Genomic DNA, 16,438 nt, shown 5'->3' with positions numbered 1-16,438 from the left:
ATAGGGTCTCAAGGCGCTTGAGGAAGGGTGGGGAATTACTTGTCGAATATCCAAGTTTTGAGTTGCTTTCTGAATGCTAGGTGGTTCTAAGTAAGGCGAAGGTGAGTGGGAAGTGAGTTCCAGGTTTTAGCTGCCAGGTAGGAGAAGGATCTACCTCCCATGGTGGTTTTGGTGATGCGAGGTACAGTGGCCAGGACTTGGTTGGAGGATCGTAGCTGACGGGTGGGGGTGTAGAAGGACAGCCCTGTGTTGAGGCATTCGGGTCCAAGTTTGTAGAGTGCTTTGTGTGCGTGGGTGAGGAGGCGGAACGTTATGCTCTTATTTACGGGGAGCCAGTGGAGGTTTTTCAGGTGATCAGAGATGTGTTCTTTACGCGGGATGTCTAGTATGAGCCTGGCTGAGGCGTTCTGGATGCGTTGGAGTTTTTTCTGGAGTTTAGCGGTGGTACCAGCGTATAGGGTGTTTCCGTAGTCCAGGCGGCTCGTGACCAGTGCGTGGGTGACCGTTTTTCTAGTTTCGGTGGGGATCCAGCGAAATGTTTTTTTGAGCATGCGAAGAATGTTGAAGCAAGAAGATGAAACGGCGTTGACTTGTTTGGTCATCGAGAGTGAGGAGTCCAGGATGACGCCCAGGTTCCGTGCGTGGTCCGTTGGGATGGGTGCTTTTCCGAGGGCCTGTGGCCACCAAGAGTCATCCCAGGCGGAGGGGGAGGTGCCTAAGATGAGGACTTCTGTTTTGTCTGAATTCAGTTTCAGACGGCTGTGCTTCATCCACTCGGCTACTTCTTTCATTCCTTCGTGTAAGTTGGTTTTGGCGGTGTTAGGGTCTTTGGTGAGTGAGAGGATCAGTTGAGTGTCGTCAGCGTAGGAGATGATGTTGAGATTGTGTTGGCGAGCGATGGCCGCAAGGGGGCTCATGTATACGTTGAAGAGGGTGGGGCTGAGTGACGATCCTTGTGGCACGCCGCAGATGACTTCAGAGGCCTCTGACTTAAATGGTGGGAGGCGGACTCTCTGGGTTCTTCCGGTGAGGAACGAGGTGATCCATTCCAGTGCTTTTCCTTGGATTCCGACATTTCTGAGGCGCTGTAGAAGGGTGCTATGACAGACTGTGTCGAAGGCAGCGGAGAGGTCGAGGAGGATGAGGGCGACTGTGTCTCCATTGTCCAGTAGAGTTCGAATGTCGTCTGTTGCTGCGATAAGTGCGGTCTCAGTGCTGTGTTTGGCTCGGAAGCCGGACTGTGAGGGGTCGAGGGATTTGTTGGTTTCGAGAAAGGTGGCGAGCTGGATATTGACAGCTTTCTCGATGACTTTGGCCGGGAATGGAAGAAGCGAGATGGGGCGGTAGTTTTTGAGTTCGGTGGGATCAGCTGTGGGTTTTTTCAGAAGGGTGCTGAGTTCTGCGTGTTTCCAGCTTTCCGGGAAGGTGGCGGAGTTGAGGGAGCAGTTGATGACATCTCGGAGGTGTGGTGCTATGATGGAGTCTGCTTTGTTGAAGATATGGTGAGGGCATGGGTCAGTTGGGGATCCTGAGTGGATGGAGTTCATCAGGCGGATGGTGTCTTCGGTGGAGATTGGGTTCCAGTCGTTAAGGATGTTCAAGGGGGGTGAAGGTCCTGCGGAAGGTTGGGTGGGTTGGTCTCCGGGTCGGTTGTCGAAGCTGTTGTGGATGTCTGCGATTTTGTTGTGGAAGAAGGAAGCTAGGGAGTCGCAGAGGGCTTGGGAGGGGGTGATGTCGTTGGAGTTGGCTGATGGGTTGGTAAATTCTTTGACGATGTTGAATAATTCCTTGCTGTTGTGGGCGTTGTTATCTAGACGATCTTTGAATGCGGCTTTCTTGGCAGATCGGATTAGTTGGTGGTGTATGCGGGTGGCGTTTTTGAAGGCGTCCCTGGTGCTGGTGTTTGGGTCTTTTTTCCAGGCCTTCTCAAGGGAGCGACAGAGTTTCTTGGATGTCTTAAGATCATCGTTGAACCAGGGAGCGTTTTTGCTGCCTAGTTTGATTTGATGTTTTTTCAAAGGTGCTAGGTCGTCGGCGCTGTTGGATAGCCATTGGGTGAGGTTAGTGGCTGCTTGGTCGGGGTTTTAGGAGTGGGCGGGGGGTTTAGGAGAAGCGATGAGGAGATCTGGTCGATGGTGATTTTGTTCCAGTTTCTTCGCAGGGTAGGTTGAGGATGGTTGTGGATTGTGGTCTTATTGTAGGTAAAATGAACGCAGCTATGGTCCGTCCAATGAAGAGCTGTGGTGTGACTGAATGAGACATGTTTGCTGGAGGTGAAGATGGGGTCGAGTGTGTGACCTGCAATGTGGGTGGGGGTAGTGACAAGTTGTTTGAGTGCGAGGTTGGCAAGATTGTCCAGAAGGGTGGTGGTGCTGCTGTCATTGCTCTTTTCCAGGTGAAAATTGAGGTCTCCCAATAGAATGTAGTCCTCGGAGGGGAGGGCGTGTGGGGTGATAAAGTCAGTGATGTCGTCACTGAATTGTGCACGGGGTCCTGGAGGCCGGTAGAGGAGGGTGCCTCTGAGTGTGGTCTTGGGGTCGGTGTGGATCTGGAAGTGGAGGTGTTCGGCGTTGACAAGGTTGACGTCTGAGCTGGTTGAGATGCAGATGGAGTTCTTATGGACGATAGCGATGCCTCCTCCTGTTTGCTTGATGCGGTCCTTGCGGATGATCTTGTATCCTTCCGGGATGGCAATGGTGATGTCTGGGGCTGAGGAGGCGTTCATCCATGTTTCTGTGAGGAAGGCGACGTCCGGTGATTTGGTGTCTAGTAGATTCCAGAGGTCGATGGCGTGTCTGTGGACCGAGCAGGTGTTGAGCAGGATGCATTTTAGGTGGTTGGTGTCAGGTCTCAGTTTGGTGTTGGTGGATGAGGAGTTGGTTTTGGTGCCGTCGAACTTGCAGGAGTTGCAAGAGAAGGGTCCATGGGTGTGTCCAGGAACGGCTTGGACGCTGTTGGGGGAGCGGCCGTGGTTAAGGGCTAGGAGGGTGGTGGCCTCGTAAGTGATGCGAGTGGGCTGGGACTTAAGGGAACCAGGGGGTCTGGCGCTGGGCGCGGTCTCGGCGCAGACGGGCGTAGACGGGCTTACCTTTGGCGCACCTTCGGCGCGGCCGTAGCGCGTGGACGCTGCGCGTAAATCCATGCGTCATAAATGGAGTGTGGAGGGGGTGGGGCGAGGGGTGTGTCAGCAGGGAGGCGGGAGCGGGGTGGAGAGGCGGTGCTGGGAAGCAACAACAATCAACAAAATGGCAGCGACCCCAAAGCCAAACAGGACGAGGCTGGGATATTTAATTTGGACAGAGAGGAAGCGTCGCAATAGCCAGCAGAAAAAACAATTTATGCAGTCACAGGCAGCAATGCACAGACAGATACAAATACAGGTAATTAGCGCTCAGCGTCTACAATCGCACTACGATGCTGTAATGTCTCTTTCTCTTCCTTGGTCAAAGTAGAGCGAGTTTGCTTATCTTTATCTTTTCTTCTGAAGACAAATGCTCTTCATTAGAAACCTCATTCTCAGGGGCACTAGGGAATTTTGTACGGGGTGGAGGTCTATCTAACAAGATGAAATCATCCTGAGGTTTATTAAGTATGGGATAAAAAGGGCACCTAATAGGGTACTGGCCAGTTACCTCTAAACGACACTCCCTATCTTCTTTTTTTTTATTTCCTTCATTTCCTTATTTTTTTCAATTCCAATGCTTTTTGATATATCGTTTTTTCCTGTTCTTTTTCTGCTGTAGCTTCTTCTTTCCTCACTCTCTCTTGCACTTCCTTCTTCCATCCTCGTACACAATAAAACATATCTTTTTCACTTTTTCTTTTAAACATACACTGTTCTACATATTGAATCTTTTTAAAGTTAAATAACCCATTTACTGGCCATTGGAGATCAGGATCTTTTTTCGTATATTTGTTCCACAGTGTACTATACATTATGAAAGAAATACTGTATTTAATGTACATATGCCTATTAGGTGTCCCCTCTGGGGAGCCGGCTGACTTCTTTCTAAATCCATTTTGGTACCTCCAAGACAGCACACAACCTACGGAGTGTGCTAGGAACAGGCATGCTACCAAATTTTTGTAAAATGTTACCTTTCAAAAATATTCAAAAGTAGAGAAAAATCTCCACATTACCTTCCTTTATCTTTTGCGATGGATAAATCAAACAAACAAAACCAGAATCTTGGCCAAGCAAATCAAGAGTGCCGCTTCAGCGACCTTACCAAACAAAAGTCTCCAACCTCCAAGTGTCATTGACCTAATGATCACTGCAAATACGTGCGCCAGAGGAAACCTCAGTCTGGACCGGCCATCACCCGGAGGGTCAGATCAAGAAAACCGCTAAAATACACTTTGGTTGCAAAGACAAGGGTCTACACATGCAGGACGTCTCCTCCGCAAAATTCCACTCTTCCGTCACGACCACTTCTTTGGATGGCAGCATCTACGATGAGGCCCAAGTCGGGTGCCAACTGTGGAAATGTGCCTTTTAATGGGCACACCGGTGCAGGGTTCACCCTTCTCTGTCCACGGGCCCATAGACCAACTAATTAGAGATTGGCACTGAATCTGGACTTCAAATAACAAGTGTATTAATTACTCATGAGTGGGACTATGGCAATACAACACTCTCCAGTGCTGCCTGAGGTTGTACATTGAAGTCACAGACCAGGGTGCTAATATACTGAGTTTGTTGCAGAGTAAGCATGTAGTTACAAATAGAAGGTACAAGCATACACAAGAATAACTACCGACAAACATGGGCAGATGGATATCACTTAGTCAGCAAAGTGGGAGGGGGAACAGAACCTCTTACAGCAGCAAAAAGACAGTTGACAGTTACATTTTTAGCCAGGTGCATTCAAGCAGCTACAGTCCTTTTCTGAGCACGTCTCCCTTTGGCTCAGTACAGAAGGAGTTAACTCAAGCAGGATAGAAAAGGAAGCAACAGTGAAGACAGAAGAATCACAAGGCTAACAAAATGGATGCTGCAAACAAGATGGCTTCAGCTCATGCTAACAGCAATTATTTTCGATTTCCACAAGACTTTCTATGCAATGCCACATGCCCAGATATGACATTCAGCCTCCCTCGTCTCTCACTCTCAGACTAAGGTGCTTCTCTCACTTTGCCCACCCCTGAATATTTCTTGCATCTCTAGCCTGTTTTCAGCGTCTCACTCTGGCGGCCAAGCATATAGCACTAGTGCTAAATCTAGGTAATTATATATAGATGCCTCACAATGACATTACAAAAGACCACAAAAGGGCGCCAGATTGAAACAAATTGCATCAAAATGGACTTGTTGTTAGAGAAAAGGTAGGAACCCAATACCGAAATATGGTTATGCCAGAGACTTCCAAAAACCTTGCCTCAGAGCTAGACAATCTTAGAAGAGGTCTTTGTGAAGTGAGTTTACTGCATAACTAAATACCTCCACTACTTGGGCTTTCTTTTCCCCCATGCACATCAGGGCCACTAGAAATGCTTGCCACTGCAAAAATAAGAGTGCCTAGCGTTTAATGAATGAGCTTTCTCTTTTCCCGCTTCTGAGCTATACAACTCTGCCATGAGACATGGCTGCCTACCAAAACACAAGGCTTTGGCTACGGAACACGAGACAGCCGCCTTTGACTTTCTTAATTTACTGGATTTCACTGAGCCATACTCTTTGAGGGATTTCGGCTAAATGACGTGTTCTTGAAACCCCACGAGGAAGCACAAGTACACTGTAAACCCTGGCAATAACAAAACACACAGCAGGGAGCTAGGTCACCCGCCATGAAGTATCCCGTACCTAGAAAGTAATCCATACCAGAGCCTGAAAGATATTATGGAGGTGATTATCCACTCTGTAAAAGTTCTGATAGAAATAATTGCAAGAGGAAACATTTTAAAAGGATTAAGGGGCAGTAATCTAGAACAGGAATATACTGCAGCAGAAACATTTGATTGAAAACACACTGCACCAGCCCAATGTCATTACATCACACCAGGCAATTTGGTGCACGTGAATCATTCTGAAACGAGGGCCCTGGGATTAAAATCTTCTTTAATTTAACATCACAGCGGCAGTGCATTAACAGCAGCAGCAGAGAGCACTTTCCCACACAAAGTCCTCATAAAATACTAGCACTGTTAGGATGAAAAGTGGACCGCTGAGCTGCGGCGATTTTTATCGCAGATAAACCTTGGTATTACCAAGGTTTATCCCAAATGCGATAAAAATTGTCCGCAATGCATGAATATCGCTGAAAAGTCAGCAATATTCATGCATTACCGAGCTAATGCTCTTAGCCATGTTATCCACCTCCCATTGGATAACATGGCTAAGAACTGCTCAGGGCAGGTGTTAGCTTTTGGAGATATTCGTGCTTAGCGCGAATATCTCTTAAAGTTGGTAATAGGAGATAGCAATGTTAGCGACTGTTTCCAGTCGCTAACATCTTGGCACGCCCACTTTGCATGTCATTAGTGATAAATATCACTGACATTAGTGATAAATATCACTGACATGCAAAGTGGGGCCCAAGATGGTCGCTATCTCCTACTAGCTGTCGCTAACTGGTGTTAGCGACAGCTAGGTAATAGGGAGATCATTTTATCTCCGCTTTCTTGGCTTTTAAAGCCAAAAAAGCAGAGATAAACCCCCTTGATAATATGCCCCGTTGGTTTTTAGACTTTAGAAGTTGTGGTTGGTGCCTGATCTTTGTCTTATATAGCGCCAAGACGCCTCCAGGTATTCGGTACACTTTATATGTTTATCATTCATTGATTCATAATATAACATATAATAGGGAAATATAACCGTGAGATACATCGTGGAGGCTATGATATATCCACACGTTGTGTACACAGTGATAACCGTAGGAACTAATGTGCTTATACAAGACTTTGAATGTGTATGAATGACTGTAAATGACAGTGAAAACTCCCGAGGGTGCATGCATATTTATATATAGATTTTCATACAACGTAAACCTAATCAGTAGGCAACACAACACTTTACAGGGTTTAAGGCAAGGATACAATCCAAGGTGATTGGAAGGATTCAGGTTCTGAGAGTTTCATCTCTGCTTTCTTCCGTTGTCACTGTTTCCCTTTGTTTCTCTTCCTCCCCTTTCTCCCTTTTCTGCCTTTTTCCCTCTTGCACTAAAGAGAAAAGTCTGATGATGAAAAATAAGTCCCGGTCCCCAGGAAAGATTGCCAGTGCCGCCACCTGTAACCACATAAATGAATCACACAGGCACAATGGCCTCCTGCGTACTTTGATTGCTCGAATGAGACCTGTTTCTACATGCAATAGTGATGGACAAAGGGGCCAAAAGAAACATATGCAAATCGATGGATTGATGGACGAGGCAGGAAATTGATTTGGCAGGAACATCTGTGCCTTTATTGTCTTTGGAAGGCCGCGATGGTCCATCTGAAATTAGTGAGTTTGGGCCTGCTGTTGTTTATCTGCTGTGCACTCGTGCCCTGCAGCACGTTCTAATTCCATGCAACAAAGGAGGAAACAAAGCAACACAGGGTGCAGCATTGCGTAACATCAAAGCTGTCAACAGCAAGAGACTGCCTTACCAAGCCATATGAATAAAGAATATAGGCTTTCTGTTAAAATATATATGTGTTGTTAATACTCGGTATTTGTGTTAAATGTACCAAAGTCACAATTCCTAAGAAAAATAGTGGTGGGACTAATTAGCATAGTGACATTGTAAAAAGTTATGCTATGCCCTTTCAATATTTCTCACTTATGTGGAACGTCGCTATTTTACATAAAATAGTTAATATAATCATGCACAAATGTGAAAAGAACATGTTTTGAATTGTTTAGTTTTCATAATGTATGGTTTCCACATTTCAGTGTATTATTGAGCCGAAAGAGAAAGGATTTTAAATAAACTCGAGGAGCAAGGGATTACATTTTAAACTGTATTTAGAGAGTAAACAAAACGTGCTTTCTGCATGTGTTTAAAAGGTCAAACTTGCTGTTTATGCAGGTTTGCTTTCTGCTGCTTTTCTTTGCCCAGCCTCAAGCAGAAAAGTGCTGCACATTAGAAACACTTCAGGAGACAGAAGGGTTTAATGGTGTGAAGTTGCCTTTTACTTCTCAAATAATTCGTTTAAAGAGAAGACTTTACTTTGGCTCTCTTAAAAATCGAAGGGGTGATGCTACCAGTGGGAAGGAATGTTTACAAACACCCTGAGCCCATGTTACATGAAAGTACTGCTTGGTAATATAAGTAGATGCAAAGCTTGGGCAAAAGTAACCCCCGGCCCTTGTAATGGAACGGAAGCCCCTCTCTAAGAAAAGTGGTGGGACTCCGTCCACCTCGACTGGTGCCCTGAATGTACCGGCAGATATCTACATATTAACGGGACAGCATGCATCTTACATTAGTCTGTAAAGTAACAGTAGTGAAGTCTGCTTTTAATATGTAAGTTTTATGATAGATCCATCAGGGGCTGATTCAGCTATCAAGACCCTCTCTAAAACTATTCCAAAGTCAAACCAGATGTCTCTGAATCTCAACAGCGTGCGTGATGGTTGCACTATGGGGCTTAACTGGAAGTGGATCTAACAACTCACATCAGGAGAGTTCATATGTCTTAACTTACAAATATATGTTTTACATAAGTATGTATGCTCATTGGATTTTAATTTAGGCCACTCATATTTACAGGTATAGAGACTGAATATCAAATAAAAGAGGAACATTAATGTTAATAAAATTTACTTACCTATGATCTCTGCAAAGTCACTTTTTTCATCGCATTCACAATCATCACAGAGCTTGGAAAGATGAAGCAAAATAAAAAGGGATTTCCGTATACAGGCATGTAAGAAATTAAGTTACTGGTTGAGGGGGGTGAAACCCTTCTCAAGCAGCAACCCCAATTTTTCTCAGGGTGACGTCACAAGCAAACCCCAGAATAACCTGTGCTCAACCACCTGGAAGCTTGGAACAGAGCAGTCAGGCTTATCTTAGAGTGTGTTCTTCCACGTCCGTGAAATGTCCTGATGCGCTCTCCTTGGTGTTGATGAGTATCCGTAGTATCCCCAACAGGAGGACAGGTCTCTCGCCTCATGAGATCTTGATGGGGAGGCCAAAATGCATAAGGTGCCAACCTGGGACATCTGGTTGTGCTGGACCAGGTCAAGTCACACTTTCAGGCCAACCACGATGGAGCGCAGGTCGGCTACAGCCACTAGGTTAGGCCTGCTACAGTTTACCTTTTCAAAGTTTGTTGCAAGTGTCCCGTTGTCGTTGGAGGGGGCCTCGAAAAGCATTTGGGGCCAGATGCATCAAGCATCCATTTTGCGATTCCTTATTAGCGAAAAATAAGAATCGCTAATAAGAAATAGCAAAATGGAATGCATCAAGCAATCACTACAAAAATAGCGATTTCTTAGAATTCCTTATTTGCGACTCGCGAATTGCGAGTCGCAATTAATGAATACCTCCCCATTCATTCCTATGGGCCTAGAGGCCCATAGGAATAAATGGGAAGACAATTAGCGATTCGCAAATTGAGATTGCGAGTTCAAGGGTGCAGGGGTGTCCAAAGGACACCCTGTTGCACCCCTGAATTTGATCTGTGCACATATGTTGCGCACACCCATGCCCTTAGGGCATGGGTGTGCGCAACATGAAACTTTGAAAAATGCACAAAAGTGCATTTTTCAAAGTTTTTGCAAATTACCATGAAGTTGTACCTCGTGGTAATTTGCGTGCCCTATTAGCGAATTCGCTATTTTTGAAACTTTCATGCATTGCATGTAAGGAATCTCAATTTGAGATTCCTCAAATGCAAACAATCGCAATTTAGCGAATTCTCTATTTGCGATTTTTGCATTTGGGATGATGCATCCCAAATGCAAAAATACTGGTCGCAAAGGGGCAGATTCTGAGAATCTGCCCCTTTGCGACCGGTTTTTAGCTTGATGCATCTGGCCCTTGGAGCATTGCAGGAGGCTGCCAGCATAGTGCAAAGAGCAGGTTGGGCGTTGCATGCAGGCATTGTTGTAGCTTCTCTGTGGCGGTTACTGGAGTGGTCGATGCTGTAGTTCGAAGAGCCGGGCTTCTGGAGCTTTGTGCTGAATCGCGGTGCATATGGCAAGGTCTTGGTTCGAAGAGGCCCATTCACAATCATGAAGATCCCAAAAGCTTGAGTTTAGCTCACTGAGCTACACCAAGAGCCCTGAGCCTGAGAAGCATCCCTTGGGGTTTAGGAACCCACTGCAGCTGAGTCCAGGCTGGGGCAGGATGTTGGGGTGCCTATTATGTCCCCAGATCAGCAAGCCAGCAGACTAGCCCTTGGACTTACTCTGAGTTCCTGGGTTCAAGATCAGATTACAGGTCCAGCTCTTCATCCCCAGGCAAGAGGGCAACAGGCAGCAGGTCTACACTTCAGGGATGCAGTTCCTTCAGAGTAGCAACCAGCAGGGTTGTAGTACTTACAGCAGCACATCAGTCCTTTTTTTCTGGCAGAGCATCCACAGATCCAGAGGTATACTGAAGAGTTGGTGTCTGAGGTTCAGTATTTATACAAAGTTGTGCCCTTGAAGTGGGCCGAATCTTCTAGAGGCTTGGCTTTGAAGTGCACAGGGTCTCTGCCTTCCTGGCCCTGGCTCCAGACCAACCACAGGGATTATGCAGCCCTTTGTGTTGGGCCAGGACATAGCCTATTCAAGTGTAAGTCGGACTGGGCCCATCTCCTTCCTCCCACCCTGCCAGTGGTGGCCCATCCAGCCACACCTAAGCTCCTAATTTTGTGTGGTTGTCTAGTAGGAATACACAAAGCCCAACTGTCAACTACACCTAGTCATGTGACCCAGACACAGACTGCAGGCACCAATTGGCTAAGGCAATAAAATGCTGACTTTCTAAAAATTGCAAAAAACACAGTTGATGGACAGAATGCAGAACAATACAATGTCTTACATTCACCCCAGTACAAAGATCTAGGCATAAATCCATTGTTTTTTTGCACTCCACACCTACCTAGGTCAGACAATGGCTATATGCGCAGGTTCGTATCCTGCCGACTATGCCAAAATGTTGTAAATAAATAGTCCAAGGTGTAAGCCGAGTGGTAGTTCCAAAGTAGTTCCTTTATTAGTTTCAGTTCAGTTGTAGAAGATGAAGGTAGGATGGTAAATAAGATAGAAGTAAAGATGTATAGGATGTACAGCTCCACCAGGAGCAGTCTCCCTCTGCTCAGCCTCTCATCCTCCAACTGACGCTCTCCACTAGTCCACACACCAACATTCCATGACATCATACATTAGTCTCCTGTCAAGCAGGCTGAACAGAGAGAGCATTGATGTGAAGAAAGAAGAGGGGAAATAACCATTACAACATAAATCAGCCTTGACACTGTGCCTCATGGGAACAGTCCAGCCCGAACTACCAAGCCATGTCTTTCCTAGACTGGAATCAAGCATCCAAGGACCGGTTTCTGGCTATCAGCCTTCTTCAGCCTGGACAGCTTGACTCCAGTGATGTGGAGAGCCTGGGACTCACGTCTGAGCATACTCAGCCCACTCGGGGAGAAAATTGCAAAAAACACAGTTAATGGACAGAATGCAGAACAATGTCTTACATTCACCCCAGTACAAAGATCTGGGCCTAAATCCATCGTTTTTTTGCACTCCACACCACCCTAGGTCAGACAATGGATATATGCATATGCAAAAGCGTAAAACTATAAATAATTAGGCTACTACTTGGGCCTGGTAAACTTCTACAAAGAGAAGAAATTTCACCACAGCAAAGGTCCTCACCTTGCCACGTGGCTGCCGCCATGACCACGTGCCTTCCTCGATACAGGCCCAAGCCCAATGCAAAGTCAGCGCCACAGCACCGCAGACTTATGTTTGTATCGACTACTGCCTTCAATCTACACTGCGGAGAGCAGGGTTCACAACTTGAATTCAGCTTTGGATCTACTCTACGGACAGCATTGAAGTTATCCTTGATTTATGTAAGGCAGACACAATTCTACTATATGTCCTCAGACTTTGTTAATATAAGTGACAAAAATTCTTCGTTAATATCAGTGCTGACTACTTCCTTCGATCTACAGTGCGGTCAGTAGAGTATACAACTTGATACCAGTTGCGGATAAGCACTACAGACAACATTGAATTCAGTCTCGATTTATTTAAGGCAGGGACAATTGTACTATATTGTCAGATTTTGTTAAAGTATGTGACAAAAAAGCATTCCTCGATATCTGTGTCAACTACTGCCTTCGATCTACACTGCGGACAGCAGGGTTCACAACTTGAATTCAACTTTCCATGTACAATACGGACAGCATTGAAGTTAGCCTTGATTTATGTAAGGCAGAGACAATTTTGTTAAATGATGCAACAAAAAATATTCTTCAATGTCTGTGCTGAGTACTGCCTTCAAATGTACACTGCAATCAACAGAGTTCACTAATACACACAAGAATCGCATCAACACTACAAACAACATTACATTAATTCTCGATTTATTTAAGGCAGAGACAATTGTACTGTGTTCTCAAATGTTGTTAACTGTGAAAAAAAGCATTCATCGATGTTTGTGTCGACTACTGCACAGCAGGGGAATGTGCCCAGCAGGGAAAGGGGTAAAGGTAGGGTTAATTGTACTTTATGTTCTCAGATTCTGTTAAAAGATACGACAAAAATCATTTCTTGATGTCAGTGAAGACTACTGCCTTCGAACTACATTATGAGGGCTCACCATTCAGGTAGAATGACGATTGTACATGATGCATTCCAGTAGATAAGAGACATTATACCACTGCAACCCCCCCAACCACGACTCATCGCAGGGTACGCACACGCTGAGTTCATTCGGTACCAATAACTCACTGCACCACAAGTCATTTCCCCGTAACCTTATTAAAACAGAATTCATTAGGCAAAAAACATTGCTCCCAGTACAGCACCCCTGCATTAGGCATTAACATAGGGTACGTACAAGCTCAGCGCCAAAGATACTACTTACTCAGTGCACCATAAATCATTGGAAAGAAGAGTGAACAGTTTTCTACCAGCAATGAGCATACTATCACTTTTAAGGGGAATTCATGCAGAATCCAATCGACAAAAGACATTACTTTAATTACTGTGCCCCCTGCTCCCCTCAGACCATGCATCATCACAGGATACGTACACGCTAAGCACCAAAGTTACTAGTAACTCAGTGCACCAAAAATCATTATCACGTGGCCTTACTAAAGCAGCATTCACAACACAAAAATCATTACTATCAGTACGGCCTGCCCGACCACGCATCATCGCAGGTTCCACAGAACCTTGTTGTTTCAGATATCACTAACTCAGTGCAAACCAAACCAAGTATAACACCTATCAAACCTACACAAAATCCCTTTATTATGCTTTCTTCAAAAACTTCTTTTACATCACTCATACATTTAGTTGAATAATAAAACGTACGCTACATACATGTTCTATCTTTCACTTCAATCATGATTGCAGATAATGCAGTCCACCCTAAGATCTACTCTGCGGACAGCAGGGTTTACAACTTGAATTCAGCTTTGGATCTACACTACAGACAGTAGGGAATTTAGCCTTGATTTATTTAAGGCACAGACAAAAAATACTCCTGTGGCACTGCTAGTATGCGCAAGCACCTTTAATCCCTACATCCTGTGAACGATATTTACAAAAAATGTAGAACGCAGCGCCAAAATGTACCTCCACCAGCGGCAATACCAAGTACCTCTGGGGTAACACTTTCAACAACGCCACCAGACATACGTCCCCATTTTGAGAAAGTTAGAGTGCACTGCGTGAAATGCAATTGTTTCATTTGTTAGGGGGGCAATCAGTAGACCTAGTTTGCAGAGCAATTGATAACCATTGATGGTAGTTTTATTTTAACATCAGAGTTCATGCAGACCAGTATGCAACACTCAGTATTTTGAGTACAGACCGCTAGAACAACGTATCATCGCAGGGTGAGCACACGCTGAGCACCACACGTTCCGCTAACTCAGTGCACCATAAATAATCGCCACATGGCCTTATTAAGACAAAATTCAGTTGCCAAAGACATTTTTAACAGTGATTTCTGCTTGAAACATGCATCATCGCAGGCTTTAGACAAACCGCCCCTACCTCAGAGTACCACAACTCATGAACCCCTTACGATAGAATCTTCTGTGTATTATTTCACATATAGTGCTCCTACCTTTGTACAGCAGAATTTATAAATCGTTTATGATTGAATATCTGTATGATATCATGATTACTATTTAACTTGTTACCAACAGAAACGTATTAAAATGGAGTCGAGCACACATGCCTGTACCCACTTCAACTATCTATCTGTGTCAGTGTACTTATTATGTTTGTAAAATGCTGCTCCTGCGCCCTACCACATTATATTGTGCTGTAAACAGCATGCAACCATCTTACCTGTGCCAATAACAAAAACTTCGATTATGTAACTTTCTCTCGATCATTCTACAAATACGAACATACAAAATGGATCATTACAATACTGCAAAGAAACTGTATAGTCAATTTATAAATGTGTTCTATTTCTTTTTTTTTTTTTTTTAGCACATTTATATAGCGCGAAGTCAACCCAAAACTATATCAACACCTTACATGACCCCCGTATTTACAGTACATTTTCAGGCATGAACAGATCACGTCATTTCTCTTCAATAACAGAATATGGACGTGACTTAGAGGCTCGAACACTGATTTCCAGCACCAACTTCAACAGTATACCCGAATGACTACATACGTATATATCTTAGCTGCACTTCATGTGCCAAAAACTGCTTCCTAAAGCTTTCATAGCCCTGTATTACAACAGCTACAACACTCCACTGAATGTACAACAAACATTCATATACGCAGAAATGTGTCATGTCCACCATCTTTTATGTATTCAAATGAAAAAAAATAGTCAGTGATACCCCGTACCTTCCATGTTGGTCATACTGTAGAACTTTACAGAAATAATGACACATTTGCGTATAAGACCCGGGTGACGTCAGCACCACAAGACGGACACTCGAATCACTTGATTTCTCATATAGCTCATAACTGAACCACACCCATAGCTCCGTAATCATGGTTCAGAGCCTCGCGCAGCACTGCCATACGTCAGTCCAGCCCACTCCGCTTACGCTTCCAGGAAAAAACAAAAACACAACATTGCCCAGATTTCCATTTTAGTGATTTCTTCATTCCAGGTCTAGTTGTCAAAACGGCACACACACAAACACACACACTCCCTTATGCCTGGTATACACCCACACCACACCCATCCACCACAAGCGTCACTACACATGTGACCTACCAATAAAAAAGACGGGCCGCACGTGCTCTACACCATTTTAGAGTTGCTCCCATCCCAAGTGCTGAGATGGCCCGTCCTAGTGGTTCGGACGCCTCAAGTAGGCCCAAACCACCGAGTAGGGGAGCCCACCACTACTTGCATGGGCTCTTTGGTCACTGAGTTATTGGTACCACAAGGACTGAGCGAGTAAAGAACCTGCGATGATGATGGGTGTACGAGTATGACCTTAACCATAGCGATATCAAGACTGAGCACCATATTGTAATTGTATTGTAATTGCATTTATATAGCGCTTACTACCCCTCACGAGGCGTCGAAGCGCTTTTTCGCCAGGTAGCATGCTACTCCTGGACCCATAGAAGATTAGTGTTGAATTAGTATAGTGAAACATGCAAGTACATTTTAAGTGGTGCATAGGTTTGTCAGTTATTTTGATTTGGAATGATAGCAGAAGGATAAAGGAGGAAAAAAGGTTTGTATTTATATAGTGCTTGTTACCCCTAATGGTGTGTTGAAGCACGCTATTCAAGAAGCCCATGAAGGATTAGTGGTGAATTAATATGATGAAATATGAAAGTGATTTCAGTGCTGCATATGTTAGTCAGTTATTTGGATTAAGAAGGGTTGAGGAGGGGTAGAAAAGAGGGAAGAGTTTAGAAAGGTTTGTTTTGGGGGATCGGTATAGTAAAAGAGGTGTCAGATGATGCAAGGAGGGGTAGAGTAGGAGAGAGCCTAGAAAGGGTTATTTTGGGGCTCATAGTAGTGGTATGGGGTTGTGGTTAAATGAGTTAGTGGATGTAGAGGATATATTGAGCGAAGTATAGGCTGAGAAATAGGGAAGTGCATTGGAAATGCCAAATTAGAAGAAAGTGATAAATATATACATCCATAAGTACATTGAGGTATGTATGTTGGGCAGCATTTCTGGCCCTGGTCCTGGTCAGTCTCAAACAGGCTCAAAAAGGCAACTGGCCTTGTCCTCTCCGCCCTTAACAGGCTCACACAGGCAACTGCCCTTGTCATCTCCGCCCTTAACAGGATCAAACATGCAACTGCCCTTGTCCTCTCCGCCCTTAGCTGAGCCG

This window comes from Lissotriton vulgaris, chromosome 5 (assembly GCF_964263255.1).
Source record: "Lissotriton vulgaris chromosome 5, aLisVul1.2, whole genome shotgun sequence".
In the NCBI taxonomy this organism is placed as follows: Eukaryota; Metazoa; Chordata; class Amphibia; order Caudata; family Salamandridae; genus Lissotriton; species Lissotriton vulgaris.
The sequence above is the reverse complement of the archived record's forward strand: the minus strand, read 5'-3'. Positions refer to the sequence as shown.